Here is a 19,234-nt window from a genome sequence, read left to right on the forward strand (position 1 = left end):
TCAGTGCAGTGGCTTCTCTTGTTGCGGAGCACGGGCTCTAGGGCGCGTGGGCTTCAGTAGCTGTGACATGTGGGCTCAGTAGCTGTGGCGCACGGGCTCTCGAGCGCAGGCTCAGTAGTTGTGGTGCACGGGCTTAGTTGCTCCGCGGCATGTGGGATCTTCCCGGACCAGGGCTCGAACGCGTGTCTCCTGTATTAGCAGGTGGATTCTTAACCACAGCACCACCAGGGAAGCCCCACTGGAGAGTTTTAAGTAAGAGAGTAGTTACTTGATTTCTGTGGTTCTGTGGAGAATGCCCTGTAGGGGACAAGAGGGGACACTGGGAGGCTAGTTAAGAAGCCAAAAATCATGGTCACTTGGGTTAAGGTGGTGGCAGGGATATGACTCTGGTGGGTGTTTACATTTTTTTTAATTTAGAAAATTGTGGTAAAATACACTTAAATTTTATTATTTTAACCATTTTTAAGTGTACAACTCAGTGGTATTATATACATTCCCGATGTTATGCAACCATCACCACCATCCACTTCCAGAAAATTCTCATCATTTCAAACAGAGACTCTGTACCCATTAAATAATAACTCCCCATTCCTCCCCCTGTCCCAGTCTCTGGTAACCTCTATTTTACTTTCTGTTTCTATGTATTTGACTGTTCTCGGATAATTCATATAAGTAGAATCATATATTAGTGGTCGTTTTGCATCTGGCTTATTTCAGTTAGCATAATGTCTTCAAGGCTCATCCACATTGTAGCTTGTATTAGAACTTCATTCCTTTTTACAGTTAAATAATATTCCATCCTATGGATATTATGCATTTTGTTCATTCATTCATCTGTTGGTGGGTATCTGGGTCATTTCCACCTTTTGTCTATTGTGAAGAATGCTGCAACACACACGGGTGTGCAAGTATCTCTTGGAGTCCAGTGGTTGGTTTTGAGATATGTTTTGGAGCCAGACCATCAGAACTTGCTGATAGTAGGAAGGAAGGGCAGGGATAGAATTAAGAATGACTCCTGGTGATGGTGTCATTTACAAAGATGGGGAAGAAGTTGTAGAGTGCTCTGCAAACATCAGGTAGTATCATTATTTTATTTAGAATTGTTCTGAGGGGTTATCAGCTATGAAATTGCCAGTAAAGGAACCAAAGCATCACTTTTGTAAGACAGACATCTAGGGCCTGGGAACTTAAATCAGGACTTGGCAAATGATGGCCCACAGACCAAATCCAGCCCGCCACCTGGTCTTATATAAGAGTTAAGAGAGCTAAGAATAGGTTTCACAGTTTTAAATATAAATGTGAAAAAAGACCATGTAGCCCTTTAGCTGACAGTTGTTCAATTTTGCCTCTTGGCTTGCATAGCCTAAAATATTTACTGTCTGGCCCTTTACAGAAGAAGTTTGCCGACCCCTGGCCTAAATTAACTGGTTTGGCTCAGACTGAAGAGATGTGCTCAGTGGAAATAAAAAAGCAAAACAAAACCAAATTCCCCCTCACCCCTGCTGACCTACTTCTGCAGTTTGTTTTTTTCCTTTCCCAAGAGTATGTGCTGATTGTACATACAGTAAATCATCCCACCGCTCCGAGTTCCGCCCTCTGCAGGTCACTGCAGTTACCAGCTGCAGTCAGTTGTGACCCTGAAGCTGATTAATGCCAGCGCAGTGCTGTTTATCAGGAACAAGTGATTTATTTTAGCATCCAAATTTTAAATGGTGTCTATGCTTCCCAGGAAGCTGTCTGGTTTAGAAAATTGCCTATAATAAATGCATGCAATAAATCCATTATTTTGAACCTAAAGAAAGATATTCAAGTTTTATAAGAGAGAATCAGTTTCTCCTCATCTTCACCAAATACGTGTTGTGTACGTAAATAATTTAAAACAATGGTTTGAATGGGTGCTAAATTACCAGCTTTCCAAAATGCAATCACGGCTCTTATTTTTCCAATTAATCATGGAAAAAAATCCATTTGCTGGTGTGTCCCTAGTGAGGCCTCCTAAAATATCCAAGATTCCATGGTGCTTACTCAGTCCAATGCGTTCGGTCGAGCCTTGAAGTGCTACATGGGAAGACGTCTGGAGAGGGTGACCTGTCCACTCATGGGCCCCAGCTTTCAGGGTTTTAACTGTCGGCCCCAGTCCCGGATGGTCCTGCACTTCCTCACCTGATTGCTCAGGGATGCTGTGGCCTGGCTCTCGGGGAGTTTGGGGCTGCTCATTCTTGAGCTCCCGAAGTTTTAATTCTTTCAGTTCATGTTCACTCAGTGCCCGAGGGGCTGGGTCCTAAGAAGGAGTCAGCTTCAGCCCCAAGCTGTGCCCCTTTTTTGACGTCAGAGCCCAGCATTAGGAGTAGACGCAGGGCATGCACAGGCCCCCACCCTTTGGAGACCGTGGTGTGTTTTCTAGCAAGTTCGCTCTCAGCCAACATCAAACCTCTTCACTGAGAGCAAGTTGCTCTCAGCCAACATCAAACCTCTTCACCGGAGAGCTTCCCACAACATCCCTCTTTGAGGGTGCAGGGCTTGCGCCGGAGACTTTTGTGGCCCTTTGCAAATTTAGCCCCCTGTTCCTCAGTACTCACTTCTGCATACCAAAGGAGATTGGGAGCAGTGGTCTTTGGCCGGTTGTGGGAAGTTCTGGGCAATGAATGTCTACTTGCCTCAGCGTTGCATAAGCAAGAGGGTCTCCTGGGACTCTGCCCTCCACTGAGAATATTGGTCCAGGGGCGATTTGCTGGTTCACTTGGTGGAAGTGGCTGGCAGCTTCTGTCTTGCAAAGTTCATTCATTCATTCAACAAATGTTTACACTGCATCTCTTACATGCTGGCTACTGTCCTAGGCGCTGGGGACAAACCAGTGAGCAAAACAGACAAAGCTCCCTGCCCTCATGAGGCTATATGGGCATGTATTCAGTTCTGCTCTAGAGTGCAGCATGGTGATGGGGGGCCCAGAGGTGGGAGGAAAGATTGCTGTGTGCCTGTGTGTCCAGGTCGCTGGGAAAGGCTTCACATGAGAAGAGATATTGGCTGGGGTCTTGAATGCTGAGTGGGATTCGCCGGAGCACACAGCGGAACAGAACTGGGGAACAGAATTCCCCGTTTTTTGCAAATAAATCAGCTCCAGGAGGAGCCACTCAGAGGAAAAGGTACCTGTAGGCTAGGCTGGGGCCACTGAGGGACTTTGAGTGCTGTGCCACAGGGTGTAGACTCTGCATTTGTAGCCTCATTTTCAGGGTCCCCAGCAGCGAGCAACTCTAGGGGAGCCTTTCACAGGGACTTCAAGATGAGTGGCGCCCCCTACAGTTGGGTCCTGCCACTCTTCCCTTCCACTCTTCCGTGGTCATGTTCTCCCCCAAGTCTCCAGCCAAGGGCTGGCTGGGTGGGTGCCTTTCGGAGTGCACCCTGATATGCTATCTTATCCCTGACCTTTCTAGCGATCACATTGAATAACTTCTCTCCTCCCTAGGCGCCTGTGTGCCACCCTCCTGATTTAGGACCAGAATGCATTAGCACCTGTTTTGTTTTCTCTCTGAGTACTGTCAAGGCGCCAGGTTCTCTGTGCCTATCTTTCTCAGCATAAAGTTCTCCTTTGGATACAGTGATTTTAACTGTGGGCTTAGCCCCACCTTGGGGCTCTGAGACAGCAGCAGGTGGAAGTTTGGGCCAGGTGTCCTCAAGTTTGGTCCTTGGAGCCTGCATCATCCTGCTGGAATGCAGAATCTCCTCAGATCTACTGAACTGGAATCTCCAGGGTGGGGTCTCGGTCAGCTTTTTGGACATGCCCCCCCAAGTTGTTCTTATGCATGTAAGAGAAATGCTCCTTAACATTTTGGGGAGCTGGGGCTAGGTTTCCTTGATTGGATTTCATGCATTTAGCACCCAGAGACAGTGGGACCTTGGCTCAGCTGGCCTCTGCCTGGCACTGCCGGGTCTCCTGAGTTACTACCCTCGAGGCTGCTGTTCCTGGTGGAGAGGGTGAATCTTTCTTCCTTAAAGCTGCATCTCCCTCTCTGGGATTTCCACCCTCTGGATCACACCAAGCAAGCTGAATGCTTCTCCCAGATGCCTCTCTTCAGACATCTGAAGGCTGCTGTCATGTCAAGATCCTTGGTGTTTTGGACCAGTCTTTCTTATTTATTTATTTATTTATTTGGTTGTATGGGGTCTTAGTTGCTACAGGCGGTCTCCTTAGTTGCGGCTCGCCAGCTCCTTAGTTGTGGCATTCCAACTCTTAGTTGCAGCATGTGGGATCTAGTTCCCTGACCAGGGATCAAACCTGGGCCCCCTGCATTGGGAGCACAGAGTCTTATCCACTGCGCCACCAGGGAAGTCCCTTGGACCAGTCTTTATTGTGATCTCTAGACACGCTGCTCTCCTGCGTGCTCTCTTGAATGATGACTCTGTGCTCTGAACTTTCTCCGTATTCTCATTTTCTCTTCCCAACATCCTGATAAGTTTGCCTTTATTATCCCCATTTCACAGGTGAGGAAATATAGGCCCAAAGAGGCCAAGGAACTTTCCTAAGGTTACATGACTAGTTTGTGCCAGAACTAGGATTTGAACCCAAGGGCAACTAGAACACCAAAAACCAGAGCTCTATTACGATCCCCATTTTACAGGTGGGGAAATGGAGGGATCTGCCTAAATCACACAGCAGCAAGCGGTAGAGCTGCGCTATGACCCGAGAGCCTGCACTCTTCATCATTATGCCCAAGTCTGCCTTCCCACACAATCGTCATGCCTGTATCAGAACCTCCGCTGCTTAACACAGGGGATGATGGGCACTTAGGAAGCCGCCCAGAGAAACGCTGGTTAATATAATTATTGAAATTATTCTTAGAGCTTGACACTGCTCACACGTTATACAACATTATGTATTATATATATTTTATATACACTTATATATTTATGGACAAATATATATTATGTCAAAGGAAATACTTTTCCAAACTTGAAATAACTATAAGATAACTGAAATTGCTACTGTTGGGTGGAGGAGGGTATTTCAAACCATCTCTGGGAGTGACCAATACTGTTCAATACACCCAGAGCACCTATCACGTGCCTAGAAGGAGAGGCCCCTGTGTCAGACCTACGGCTGTTTACTCACAGTCAAACCCCTTCCTTGCAGCCTGACTCAGATTTGGTTCAGGTACTGGGTGGCCATGTGCTTCATGACCCCTTCCCCAGCCCCAAAGGCCAAATGTTAATAAGCCCAAACCAGCCATTCTTACCCCTGACAGAATGTTAGCATCACCCAGAGAGGTTTTAAAAGTGAGGAGAGCTCCAGACCACAGTTATGTCAGACACTGTCAAGGTGTGTGTGTGGGCCCCCCAGGTGCACTCGAGGCCAGGTCTAAAGCAGTCATGATCATTCCAGTCTTCTTGCTAGCGGTTGTCTTAGGTCTGGGTGTGGGATACAATGCTGGCCAATGAGACATCAGGAGAAGCGTGTGTGGGGGGATGTAAAGGGAGAAACTCTCTGCTCTTAATACTTCACTTCTGATGCTTCTGGTCACCCAATATGTGAGGGCTTTTCCTACACCAAGCAATTCTGTGACACCAGCTGGGTGTTGTCCAATTCAGTTCAGTTCTGATACTATCTACCTGGAGTTAGCGTCAGATTCCACAGGTTAAGGGCTCAGTCCCATGAGAGTGTCCCTCTCCTCCCAACCCCAACTTCGGACACCAACTGCAAGTCCAGGTTGTTACCTGTGCTTCTAACTCACTCTCTATAAGTTGCAGGTTCCCATGACTCTCTCCTTGAGTTCAATTAATTGCCTAGAATGGCTCACAGAACTCAGGAAAAGTTTACTTATGAGATCACCAGTTTAATATAAAAGGATACAACTCAAGAACAGCCAGGTGGAAGAGAAGCATAGGGCGAGGTGTCGGGGAAGGGACGCCCTCTGGGTGTGCCACCCTCCCAGCACCTCTACATGTTCACCACCTAGAAGTTCTCTGAGCCCCTTCAGTTAGGACATTTTTAAATGGAGGCCTCATCACATAGACGTGATTGATTAAACCATCAGCCACTGGCGATTGAACTCAGTCCCCAGCTCCTCTCCCCTCCCAGGAGGCTGAGTGCGGGGACTGAAAGTTCCACATCTCTAATCACATAATTGCTTCCCCTTGGCAACCAGCCCCCATCCTGTGGTTGCTGATCTAGGGGTTTTCCAAAAATTCACATAAATTCAGGTGTGGTTGAAAGGACCTTGTTATGAATAACAAAAGATTCTCTTTTCACCTTATGGCTCTTATCACTTAGGAAATTCTGAGGGTATAATGAGCTCTGTGCCAGGAACAGGGATGAAGACCAAATATATATTTTTTGCTGTAAATCACAATATCACGGGGGAGCACCAGGGAACATTTTAATGGCTCTCCAGACAAGGGATGCAAGGGTCACTTCCTGTCTTTGGATGATATGGTGTGAGCATGGACTGCTTGTCACTGTTGCAGGCCTCTTATGACCATGTGGATAAAGTCAAGAGAATACCAGGGGGACTTCCCTGGGGGTGCAGTGGTTAAGAGTCTGCCTGCCAATTCAGGGGACACGGGTTCGAACCCTGGTCTGGGAAGATCCCACATGCTGTGGAGCAACTAAGCCGCGAGCCACAACTACTGAGCCCGACTGCTGCAACTACTGAAGCCTGCGCGTCTAGAGCCCATGCTCCACAACAAGACAAGCCACCGCAATGAGAAGCCTGTGCACGGCAACAAAGAGTAGCCCTCACTCGCCGCAACTAGAGAAAGCCCGCACGCAGCAATGAAGGCCCAATGCAGCTAAAAAAAAGGGAGGGGCTTCCCTGGTGGCACAGTGGTTAAGAATCTGCCTGCCAATGCAGGGGACACAGGTTCGAGCCCTGTTCTGGGAAGATCCCACATGCCGCGGAGCAACTAAGCCCGTGCGCCACAACTACGGAGCCTGCACTCTAGAGCCCGCGAGCCACAACTCCTGAGCCCACGTGCCACAACTACTGAAGCCTGCACACCTAGAGCCCACGCTCTGCAACAAGAGAAGCCACCACAATGAGAAGCCTGCACACAGCAATGAAGAGCGGCCCCTGCTCGCAACTACAGAAAGCGCATGCACAGCAATGAAGACCCAACACAGCCAAAACCAAAATAAATAAATAAATAAATCTTAAAAAAAAAAAAAAAAAGAGAATACCAGGGAAGCTGACCCAAAGCCCTGTTTTTGTCCAGCCACTAAATTAACATGATCTGGAAGACGCTTGCCTCCAGGCTAACTCTTGTATGAGATAATAAGTGACCTTATTATGGGAGCTACTTTAGCTGGGCATTCTGTTACTTGCAGCTAGCAGCATTCCTAGTTGTTATGGTCCCTAAAGAGCTTACAGGGCTACTGGGGGGACAGGGCAGGGAGCACACTCAGGGAACGTTTGGTCACCGTATGGCAGCAATAAGTAACTGAGCACCAAGCAGGCTGTTACAGGCACTGCAATGTGGGAAAGAAGGACAGGATTGGTGGGAACTGCCAGGTTTGGGAAGAGTTCATGGAGAAGGAGGCGGGAAGGTGGCGAGTGGGTAGACTTGAGATTACAGAGGTGAGTCCGAACTTGGGCTTTGAAACCTGCCTCTACGGCTCACCAGCAGGGAGACTTTAGAGACCAAGAGTGACTTTACCTCTCTCGGCCTCAGTTTCTCAGCTCTTAAGTGGGGATGATAATAGGGCCTAAATCATGGGGTTTTGTGAGGATTTGAAAAGACACTTAGCACTGTGTGTGGCCCACGGCAGGCCCCCAAGTGAAAGCCATTGTGATGACTATTCCTGAGGCATGAGTCACTGTCAGAACCCTGGTTGCAGCCACACTCCTGCCACCAGTTCTTAACCAGCCAAAGCGCTTTCCTCCCTCTGCAGGTCTGGGCTCCCCTGCCGCAGGTGGGGATGAAGAAGAAACTTGCCGGCAAAGCAGCTCTTTCTTCAGGGATGCTTCTATTTCTTTTTGCTTGTGCTGTGCCTTTGTTCTCCATGGTCTGGATTTCAGGGCTCGGCTCTTCCCCTGAGCCCAGATTTCCCCCTTCACACAGATCCTGAATTGGTCTCCAGGCCTGTGGCTTTTTTCTGGCCATGAATTTGGACTCCTTTGTCTTGCAGATCTATTAATGTTTTTTCTTAATTTAATTTTAATTAATTAATTAATTAGGGCTGTACCGGTTCTTGGTTGTGGCATGCATGTGGGATCTAGTTCCCTGACCAGGGACTGAACCCGGGCCCCCTGCATCGGGAGCACGGACTCTTACCCACTGGACCACCAGGGAAGTCCCTGTCTTGCAGATCTGGAGGTATCCCTTCTGACCTGCCCCAGTTGGCTGCCCTGAGGATAAAGCCTCCCTGCTGATGAACTGGCTCACAGGTTGCTGTGAGCCTCCAACTTCTCCCCCAGAGTACCCCTGACAACAGAGGAGTGTGAACACTGTTTGAGTCCGCCACAGTGAGAAATGTATCTGAAGCCTCATGTCTGATCTTCAATTCATGTGGATTTTGCAGCTTACTTCCTGACTTTAACAGGTCATTATAGTAGAAAAAGTTTACAATAACTAACCATTAGGAAAGAATACAAAGAACTTCCATAGCTGCCCTATTAATTAATGCATGGACTACAGTTGCAATGAGTCTAGCTATTTTTTAGTATTGAACTGAATTAAAAAGAGAGAAGGTCAGCTTCTTTCCTCTGTCCAAGGTTACAATATGTCAAAACCCCAGACCCCTGTAACTCTGTGGTTGTGAAAGGCAACAGTTCTTTGTGCATTAGCTTTGGGTAATCACCGATGAGAGACACCTGGAGTACCATCACGCCATGGGCCGGTATAGCAGGTTCAGGCTTCTGTTGATGGTAGACCACGTAGCCCAGGAAATGCCAAGAAATTGTTCCTTGGCCTGGTGATGCCATTGAGCTTTGCTTCTTGCTGCCTTCCAGGTCCTTGTCTGGCCTGCCCCTGCTTCTTATCAGGTCTCATCCATGTGACTTGAATTCTGCAGCTGGTGTCTGTCTGCTTCTGCCCTTTGTGTCAGATAGGTTACATGTAACAAAAGACCTAAACAGACTGTGGCTAAATCATTATGACACTGAATTATCTCAATATGAAGTCTGGATTTCTTCCTGGAGGATTCACAGCTCATGGAGCATGATTCCTAGATGTCCGGCCATTAGGACAGAAAACAGCGTTTGCCAAGGTGTGCAACCTGCAAAGAGGGGTGCAGAAGATGGCTGTGCCTCTCACGTATGCTGATCTTGGCAAATCTGCCAGGGATGTCTTCACCAAGGGCTATGGGTTTGGCTTAATAAAACTTGATTTGAAAACAAAATCTGAGAATGGACTGGAATTTACAAGCTCAGGTTCAGCCGACACCGAGACCACCAAAGTGACGGACAGTCTGGAAACCAAGTACAGATGGACCGAATATGGTCTGACGTTTACGGAGAAATGGAACACTAACAACACACTAGGCATGCAGATTACTGTGGAAGATCAGTTTGCACGTGGCCTGAAGCTGACCTTCAATTCATCCTTCTCTCCAAACACTGGGGGAAAAAAATGCTAAAATCAAGACAGGGTTCAAGCGGGAACATATCAACCTGGGCTGTGATGTGGATTTCGACATTGCCGGCCCTTCCATCCGGGGTGCTCTGGTGCTGGGTTATGAGGGCTGGCTGGCTGGCTACCAGATGAATTTTGAGACTGCAAAGTCTTGAGTGACCCAGAGCAATTTTGCAGTTGGCTACAAGACCGATGAGTTCCAGCTTCACACTAATATAAATGATGGGACAGAGTTTGGTGGCTCCATTTATCAGAAGGTGAACAAGAAGTTGGAGACTGCTGTTAGTCTAGCCTGGACAGCGGGAAACAGTAACACTCGCTTCAGAATAGCAGCCAATTTCCAGATCGACCCTGACGCCTGCTTCTTGGCTAAAGTGAACAACTCCAGCCTCATAGGGTTAGGATATACTCAGACCCTAAAGCCAGGTATCAAACTGACACTGTCAGCTCTGCTGGATGGCAAGAATGTCAACGCTGGTGGCCACAAGCTTGGTCTAGGACTGGAGTTTCAAGCATAAATGAATACTGTACAATCGTTTAATATTAAACTATTTTTCAGCATAGCTACCTTCAGAATTTAGTGTACCTTTTAATGTTGTATGTCTGGGATGCAAGTATCGCTAAATATCATGCTAGGCTTCCAGGTTAAAGGTGATTCAGCTTTAGGGTGTTACCCTTTCAGAGGTACAGAAGAAACCCAATTTCAAAAGAGGTCCTTTCAGCTGTAGACTTGAGGGGAGCTTGCTGGCCCCTCTAGAGATGTCAGGTTCCTTTTTTACCTAGAAATGGCTGCAAGTGGAAGTTGATAATTTGCAGGCATTTTGTAATTTGTAAATTCGTATTGAGTAAATGAATGAAATTGTGACTTCCTGAGAATTGAACCTTGGTCTCCTACCCTGATTGAGGAGAGGCTGTTGGATGGTGTACACAAACTCATCTGAAAGGGACTTTTTTAGGCAGGGACTTTTCCCACCCCAATCCGTCACCTCTTTTACACCAAAAGTAGCCTGCAGGGCGTGGTAGCTGTTTCTTCTGTGCCATTTTGGGGTGGAGAAGGTGGATGTGATGAAGCCAATAATTCAGGACTTAATTGTGTTTTTTCTCATGTTGTGTTTTTTCTGCCCTTGCACCAGAGTATGAAATAGCTTCTAAGAGCTCCAGGTGCAAGCTGGGAGGAGTCTGTGTGACTGTAATCACATGGTGACAACACTCAGAATCTGAATTGAACTTCTCTTGTATTCTCGCCACTCAGTTTATTTTTTAGCAGTTTAATGGGTACATTTTAGAGTCTTCCATTTTGTGTGGAATTAGTTCCTCCCCTTCAAATGCTGTAATTAACATCACTTAAAATAAAACTTGAATAAAATATTGAAACCTTAAAAAAAAAATGAAGTCTGATCCAGAGTTGATGAGCAGCTCAAAAATGTCAGCAAGGACCAGGCGCTATTGATCTCTCTGTTCAGCCATATTCACTGTGCTTGCTTTTCTTAAGCTTATTACCTTTTTTTTTTTTTATAAATTTATTTATTTATTTATTTTTGGTTGCGTTGGGTCTTTGTTGCTGCGTGCGGGTTTTCTCTAGTTGCAGCGAGCGGGGGCTACTCTTCATTGCAGTGCGTGGGCTTCTTATTGTGGTGGCTTCTCTTGTTGCGGAGCACGGGCTCTAGGCGCACGGGCTTCAGTAGTTGTGGCGCGCGGGCTCTAGAGCACAGGCTCAGTAGTTGTGGCGCACGGGCTTGGTTGCTCCGCGGCATGTGGGATCTTCCCGGACCAGGGCTCGAACCCGTGTCCCCTGCATTGGCAGGTGGATTCTTAACCACTGCACTACCAGGGAAGCCCAAGCTTATTACCTTTTGATGGCAAGATGGCTGCCACAGCTCCAGCCATCATGTCCTCACACAAGCACATTCCTGGCAGGAAGGAGGAGGAAGGGGTAGTTTCTCCCATTAAGGGGTAGTTTCTAACTCTTTAATCAGGAAGCAAGAAGCCTTTCAGCAGATTTGTCTTTATGTCTCATTGGCTAGAATGGTATCCTGACTACAAAGAAAACCGGGAAAGTGAGAATCTAGGAAAAGCAAATGAAATTACTGTGTTGGCTTTAGCCTAATCATGATTCATCTCCTGGGGCTAGAAAAAAACCAGGGTCTGTGGTGAGGAGAAGGGGCAGATGGCTTTAGGGTAACACTAACAGTATCCTCCAGTCTTTCTAATTTCCCGTGTCACCATCAACCTACTGGCTCAAACTGTCTGGTCCACCCCCTGCCTGTCTGAGGAGAAAGAATGGAACACCTCCATTGGGGTTTGTTATTAAATCTGTCAAAGGGAAGAGATGTCCTCTTTCAACAAATCTCATAGAATTGCACTCTTTGCCAGGCCTGAGCAAGACAGAGATAGCTCTCACCTCAACACATCTCAAGACTGCTGACTCTTGAGAACAGAGATTTTTCTTAAGAAAAAGCTGATCATTAATTAGCTCTCCCACACAATTATTCCCCAAATTAAGTTTGGGTACAGTGACTATCTCTAATTGGCTATTGTTATAGACAGAGAATCCACACGTCTGCATTGCTTTCAAATGCAGCATGGTCTAGGAGGGGCATGTGCAGAAGCAAGGGCACAGACCTGGTAACTCCTGCCAAGATTTGAGTCTTGGCATGGCCAATGTGACCTTGGGCAAGTCCTTGAACTTCCCGGGGCCTCTGTTTGTTCCACTCTAAGTCTGAGACCTAACAGCCACCCCCAGGGTTGCGGTGAGGGTGAACTGGGACAACTGAAGCCAAAGGACTTGAAAGGGAGAAGGCTGTGGTACTCTAAAGCTGTAGTCACTTCTTGCCTTCACCATGAGCACATTTTCAATTATGTATTTGCACTTGAAATTGGCCACCTGCTGGCTGACTAACTTAGAAATCAGTTCCATGGCTCATTTGGGAGCAAGGTTCTTACACCTCGTTGGCCTTCTTGCCTCTTTTTAAGCTTGTCCCAAAGAGCTGGTGCCAGTCTCCAGCTTCTTGATTTGTGGGTATCTGTGAGAGGCTTTTCCCCTCTTTTCTTCCATTGCTTTTTTCTTTTATTGTTGAGGTAAAATTTATATGCAGTAAAGTCCACAAACCTTTATATATATATATATATATATATATATATATATATTTTTTTTTTTTTTTTTTTTTTTTTTTTGCCGTATGCGGGCCTCCAGCTGCTGTGGCCTCTCCCGCCGCGGAGCACAGACTCCGGACGCACAGGCCCAGCGGCCACGGCCCACGCCGTGGCATGTGGGATCCTCCCGGACCAGGGCACAAACCCGCGTCCCCTGCATGGGCAGGCTGACTCTCAACCACTGCGCCACCAGGGAAGCCCTATATATTTTTTTAATGTTTTTAGCTGTGTTGGGTCTTCGTTGCGGTGCGCAAGTGTTTCATTTTGCGGTGGCATCTCTTGTTGCGGAGCACGGGCTCCAGGCACGCAGGCTTCAGTAGTTGCAGCGCATGGGCTCTAGAGCGCAGGCTCAGTAGTTGTGGCGCACGAGCTTAGTTGCTTCGCGGCATGTGGGATCTTCCCAGACCAGGGCTCAAACCCGTGTCCCCTGCATTGGTAGGCGGATTCTTAACCGTTAATTCTTAACTGCGCCACCAGGGAAGTCCAAAGTCCACAAATCTTTAAATGTACTATGTAGGTTATGTGTTTTTCTGTATGTATACACCTGTGTAAGTACCATCCGGAGCAAGATACAGAACATTTCCATCACTTCAGAAGGCTTCCTCGTCCCCTCGCCATCAGTACCCCACCCTGCCTTACTCCCCACCTGCTGCTTCATCAACGCAGCTTGTCCTCACATCACTTAGTAACTCTTCTTGAACTTCCTATGAAGTGGCACCATATACCCTGTATCTCACATAGTTCTTGCAATACCTTCTCTTCTATTTTCCTTTTTCTGATCAGTTTTAGGCAGCCCGTCAGCCCCTCTTCCTGATGGGCAGAGCTCCTCCCTTCTGGCACGTCACTCCTGACATTCTGATTTCATCTGCTGAGATGGGCAGAGCCCTCAGACATGCCTCCCCTGTCAGGGGGTGTCCAGGACATGTGGATACTTCCAGGGACCCGCAGGCTGGGCTTTTTCTCCCTCTTGCTTCTCCCAGGGGCAGCTGTGAGGCTTTGTCCGCTCTTGCCATTGCTCTCAGAGGAGCTGGGCCTGGGCTGGGGGCTGGAACCCCTGGGCAAAGATTTCTGAGGAGTGGCCTGAAGTGAAGACAGGCTGGGGACAAGCTGGGTCCAGGTCCTTGCAGGAGGCGTGAGAGGCTGGGGGGCTTTAGCGGGGGAGTGGATAAAACTGGAGACCCAAGAGAGGTCTGCACCACAGGGGATGCTCATGGAACATCCAGGGGTGCTGGATGTGAGTGAATTACCAGGTGTGAGTGAATTAGACATCAGCCCAGGCTTCCTCTGCCAGGGAGCCGGGAAGGGGCTCTCAGACAGGCCCCACCCCTGCTGGCCAGCACGGCTGACCTTAGGTGTGATGGGGCAGGAAGTCCCTTTTGACCTGCCTATCCCATCTTGCCTTCACTTATTTGCTCCTGTAACAGCATTTGCTGGGAACCCCCTAGGTATGCTGGGCAGTGAGCTAGCACCGAGGGCACAGGGGTGAACACAAGGTCTCTCAACCCAAGGAGCTCACTCTCTAGACCAGGCTGCAAACGGCTGGCCTTCCATCCAGATTTGACCCTCAGACATGCTTGCTTCGGCCCCCATAGTTTAAAAATTGGAAAACCTGATTTCTGGCTTCTTTCAACAAATCAGAAGATCTGGCAACCATGGTTTGCATACCTACAGCTGGTGGGCTGGGAAGTGGCTGCTCCCCTCTGCACCCTCCCAGATGGGCATGCTGGCGCCAGAGTGCTGAAGTCCCCACCACTCCCTACGGTACTGTGCCTTTTTGTCCTCTTCTCTCACCACTTCCCTGCCTGGCTCCTGTAGACATCTAATTTCGACAGGAGGAGTTAGTGCAGGCTTCACAGAGGAGGGCAATGCGTCTTGATCTCCTGGGAGCGCTTGTCCCCCTCCAAGTCTTCTCTGTATCCTACTCCTCAGGGTGAGTGATTTCACCAGATCCTTTCCCGGGAGAGGATTTACAGTGTGTGCTGGGGGGCAGGGAGATGAGTGGGAGATCAGATGCTGAGCTGACGGCACAAATACCCATGGAAGTGGTGCTTAAAGTTTGGACACCTGGATCAGAATTACCTAAGGGTGCAGGTTCAAAACGTGGACCTACTGCAGCAGAAGCTGGAGGGAAGTTTCCAGGTAATTGTTGAGGTCGCCCGAATTTGAGAACCAAAAGGAAGAGGAGGCTGGGGCTTATAGGGCAGTGGGACCAGACAAATCATGTTTTCCAGGGCACAGCTGGGGACCCCACTCCACCTTCCAGCCACCTGATGGAGTGTTAGTCTGAACACCTCTACCCCTTCTCGGCACAGCTGAGGCCCTCACCAGGCTAAGGGCATGAGAAGTGTCTTCCCCAGCCTTCCTGCCCCTGCCCCTGCCCCTGCACCTGGAAGAAAGGTCATGCTTGCTTTTGCCAAGCCTTGTCATTTCCCTGAATCTTTGAACTGTCAGCTGGGCAGGGGGCCTACTCTAGGGAGAGGGACAGTGGCTGGCTGGCAGGTAAGGGCCACCTTGTCTCCCCTTCACCTTCTCGGCCAGGTGGCCTGACAGTTGCTGGGCTCTGGCCAGGGGACTGGAACCATGGCCCTGGGCAGGGAAGGAGGAGGATTTGGCGATTTGTTCAAAGAGAGATGCTTTCCTGAGTTGGGGAGGCAGGACGGGGCCCTTGGATTACTTTTCCTTTGGCGCCTTCAACTGCGGGGTGGGGAGGTGTAGGCTGGGGTGGCCGGGGTGGGGCTAGGCTGCAGGAAGTGAGTAAGGAGGCCTTGTTCTCTGGATCTTGCAAGTGGAGGGTGGTGCCTCCCTAAGGGTGTGGTGTCTAGGAGACGAAATGCGAGAGGTGGTCACCCCACTCTTGCAGGGACCTAAGAGTGAGAGCCTCCTTAAATGTTGTCTCACTCACCTTCCCCTAGTCCCTTTCCTGCACTCCTGGTCACTGCACCTCAGGGAGCCCCTGAGATGTGCTCGGATCGCAGGCAAAGGATGGGAGAGCAGGACATCGAGAACATTCTTGTCTCTCGGACAAGACCATGCATTCTCAACCTTGGCTGTACGTTGGAAACCCCTGCGAGCTTTACAACATCCTGATGTCTGATCCCCATCCTCAGAGATTCTGATTTAATTGATTTGGGGTGCAGCCTGCTCTTGGGGTTTTTAGAAGCTCCCCAGGGGATTCTAGTATGCAGTGAAGCGTGAGAACCTCTGATCTAGACCGTGCAGGGTGGGTGCTGTTCACTGGTTTTCCTTTCATGGGTTTTCATTGTGAGCAACAGACCACCAGTCTCGACACAGACTTCTAAGGGTAGTACAAGAACACTTAGAACAAAGCAGACGGGACATGAGGAGAGTGGAAAGAAAGCCCAGTTCCCAGTCTGTGCCAGACACATCGTGTTTTTATTTAACAACCAGCCCTGGGAGGTGGATATTCTCAGGCTCAGTTTACAGGTGAGGAACCTGAGTCTTGGCCATGTTAACCACTCGTCCGGGTCCCACCGCTGTGGGATGGCAGTGCCTCGAATGAAATGGATATGTGACCGGCAGCCGGCGGGAATGGAAGTCAGTGCTGCTGCTTTCAGACTCATTTCTTTTTTTTTTTTTTTGGCGGTACGCCGGCCTCTCACTGTTGTGGCCTCTCCTGTTGCGGAGCACAGGCTCCAGACGCGCAGGCTCAGCGGCCATGGCTCACGGGCCTAGCAGCTCCGCGGCATGTGGGATCTTCCCGGACCGGGGCACGAACCCGTATCCCCTGCATCAGCAGGCGGACTCTCAACCACTGCGCCACCAGGGAAGCCCCCAGACTCGTTTCTTAAACAAAGCATTTCTGGGGTCGGCTGGGGGCGTGGGGAGGAGGCTTGGCAAAGAACTGAGCCCCCAGCTCCTCTCTGCCGCAGGACAGAGGGTGGGGAGGAGTGAAGGCTCTTCTGGCTTCTTCTCTCCCATCAGAGTCTGGGCAGAGCCTTGTCTAAGCTAGGTGCCCCAAGTGATTTTAAGGAAAGTTTCTTCTCTCTCAGTCCCTCACCTTTAAGCTAAATAGGTCCCTGGACCTAAAGCAAGTCAAGTAGTGTGATAAAAAGAGGGGACCCCCCGCTTCTTGCCTCAAAATCAACACACACACACACACACACACACACACACACATACACATGCATGCGTTCACACATGCACGCAGGCACATACCAGAGTTGCTGTAATTCCACCAGTTAGGTTATTGGATTCAACCAGAAAATACTTACGGAAGGGTAGTGGGGGAGACAGCTCAATCAGACACATCATATTGTGGGGAACTTCTCCCAGCATCCTTGGCAGACAGACAGTAAACACACAAAAACTGTGCCACAGAGGCTTCTGAAGATGCAGAGCGAGCATTTAAGGTGAGGCTTGAAAGATGCTGAAAGTTGCTATTTAATGGGTAACTTTCTGCAAAATAATCATCACTCTGGCTTCTAAAGCTGATGACAATGCTGTGAGCAGCTTTTTTGCAGTGGTGGCAAAGTCTGCTGTCTTCTGCCGTTAACTCTTTCTGCTTTCTCAGGGTGGTTCCTGCAGAAGCAATGAAGCAGGGAGGAGAACACCAGGCCTGGTGTCTAGAGATCTGGCTGGAGTCCCACCTGGCCACTTAGTGGCTACCTTGCCTTGGGCAAGGGGCTTAGCCCTGAGTCCTGGTGTCCTCATAAATATACTGAGGAGTTTGCTTCCATCTAAGATGGAGTAACAGGGATTGGATTTACCCTTCCACCTGAAACAAAAAAACAAACAGACCAAATACATGAAACAATGGTTTTCAAGACGCTCGACATCAGGCCACGAAGTTCAGTGACCCCAGAGAGCTCAGTGATTCTCTGTTTACTTCCTTGTGAGAGTTGCTATGTCATGGCACAGGGGAGGGGAAGGAGGCCAGGAGGGCAGAGATGGAAATATACTGTTGTAAGGTTCTTATACTCCATGTGCAGTGGTATGATATCACTTGAAGTTAGACTGTGATAAGGTCAAGATGTATCTTATAAACGATAAAGCAACCACTCGGATAGTAGAAGGTTAGAGTTAGTCAGCTAGTGAAGGAGATAAAACAGAATCATCAAAAATATCCAATCCAAAAGAAGGTGGAAAAAGGGAATAAAAAATAGAAAACAAAGCAAGATGGCAGACTCAAGCCTAACCATAATCACATTAAATGTAGAGATTATCATATATTTTGGAAATTCACCTCTTATCAGATATATGGTTTACAAATATTTTCTCCTACTCCATGGGTTGCATTTTCACTTTGCTGATTGTTTCCAAGAAACACACTTTAAATATAAAGACATAAATATGTGCAATGGAAAAGGATGGGGAAAGATATACCATGCTGACACTAGTGGAAAGAAAGCTGGAATGGCTATGTTAATATCAGACAAAGTAGACTTCAGAGCAAAGAATATTACCTGGGTGATCTGTATTTGTATATCTATATCTAAGCTACATCTATAATATAGGAAACGGTGATCCTTTCCTCATTGGATTTTGGTAAGAACCAAGTGGGGTAATATCTGGGAAAATGCCTTGTACACTGTAAAACATGATACGGGTGTAACTGGACCTTAATTATTAGAAATTGGACTACCTGAATCCTTATAAAGAGCCCAGCAGCTGTGTTGGAACTATTTGGTTCTCAAGGGAAAAAAGGAAATACCACACAGCAGCTCTGAGGTGGGTGGTGCAGGGCAGGCAGGAGTAGCTGGGGCCCAGAAACATCAGTGCAGTGGTGCCTGGAGGGCTTCCCTGGTGGCACAGTGGTTAAGAATCCACCTGCCAATGCAGGGGACACGGGTTCAAGCTCTGGTCTGGGAAGATCCCACATGCCACGGAGCAACTAAGCCCGTGCGCCACAACTACTGAGCCTGCGCTCTAGAGCCCCCGAGCCACAACTACTGAGCCCGCATGCCTAGAGCCCGTGCTCCGCAACAAGAGAAGCCACCACAATGAGAAGCCCACGCACTGCAATGAAGAGTGGCTCCCGCTCACTGCAACTAGAGAAAGCCCGTGCTCAGCAATGAAGACCCAACGCAGCCAAAAATAAATAAATAAAATAAATAAATTAATTTTTTTAAAAAAGGTGCCTGGACCAGCACTTCTTAGACCTGAATCTACGGTAGTTACTGGAATCTATGGTAACAAGGGGCTTTCCTCAGCTGCAGGAGAGACAGACCCGGACTGAGTCTTAGTTCCATGGACCCCAGAAGCTTTGGTAACCCCAGCAGATGCTTGGCTAAAAAGAAAAGTAAGGGGCTTCCCTGGTGGCACAGTGGTTAAGAATCCACCTGCCAATGCAGGGGACACGGGTTCGAGCTCTGGTCTGGGAAGATCCCACATGCCGCGGAGCGGCTGGGCCCATGAGCCACGGCCGCGGCATGTGGGATCCTCCCGGACCGGGGCACGAACCCGTGTGCCCTGCATCGGCAGGCGGACTCTCAACCACTGCGCCACCAGGGAAGCCCGGTCTTTTTTTTTTTAATCGAGGAGAAATTCATAACACGAT

The 19,234-nt window shown here is 48.6% G+C and overlaps 1 protein-coding gene and 1 pseudogene across 1 annotated transcript in view; both read left to right on the forward strand.

Moving 5' to 3' along the window:
- ZFYVE27 (zinc finger FYVE-type containing 27) overlaps positions 1-19,234 on the forward strand; it is a 102,104-nt gene that overhangs the window by 65,708 nt on the left and 17,162 nt on the right. The gene's annotated exons all lie outside the window — the stretch shown is intronic.
- LOC132506848 (voltage-dependent anion-selective channel protein 1-like) lies at positions 8,829-10,952 on the forward strand (annotated as a pseudogene).

Source organism: Lagenorhynchus albirostris, chromosome 16, assembly GCF_949774975.1.
Source record: "Lagenorhynchus albirostris chromosome 16, mLagAlb1.1, whole genome shotgun sequence".
Classification (NCBI taxonomy): domain Eukaryota; kingdom Metazoa; phylum Chordata; class Mammalia; order Artiodactyla; family Delphinidae; genus Lagenorhynchus; species Lagenorhynchus albirostris.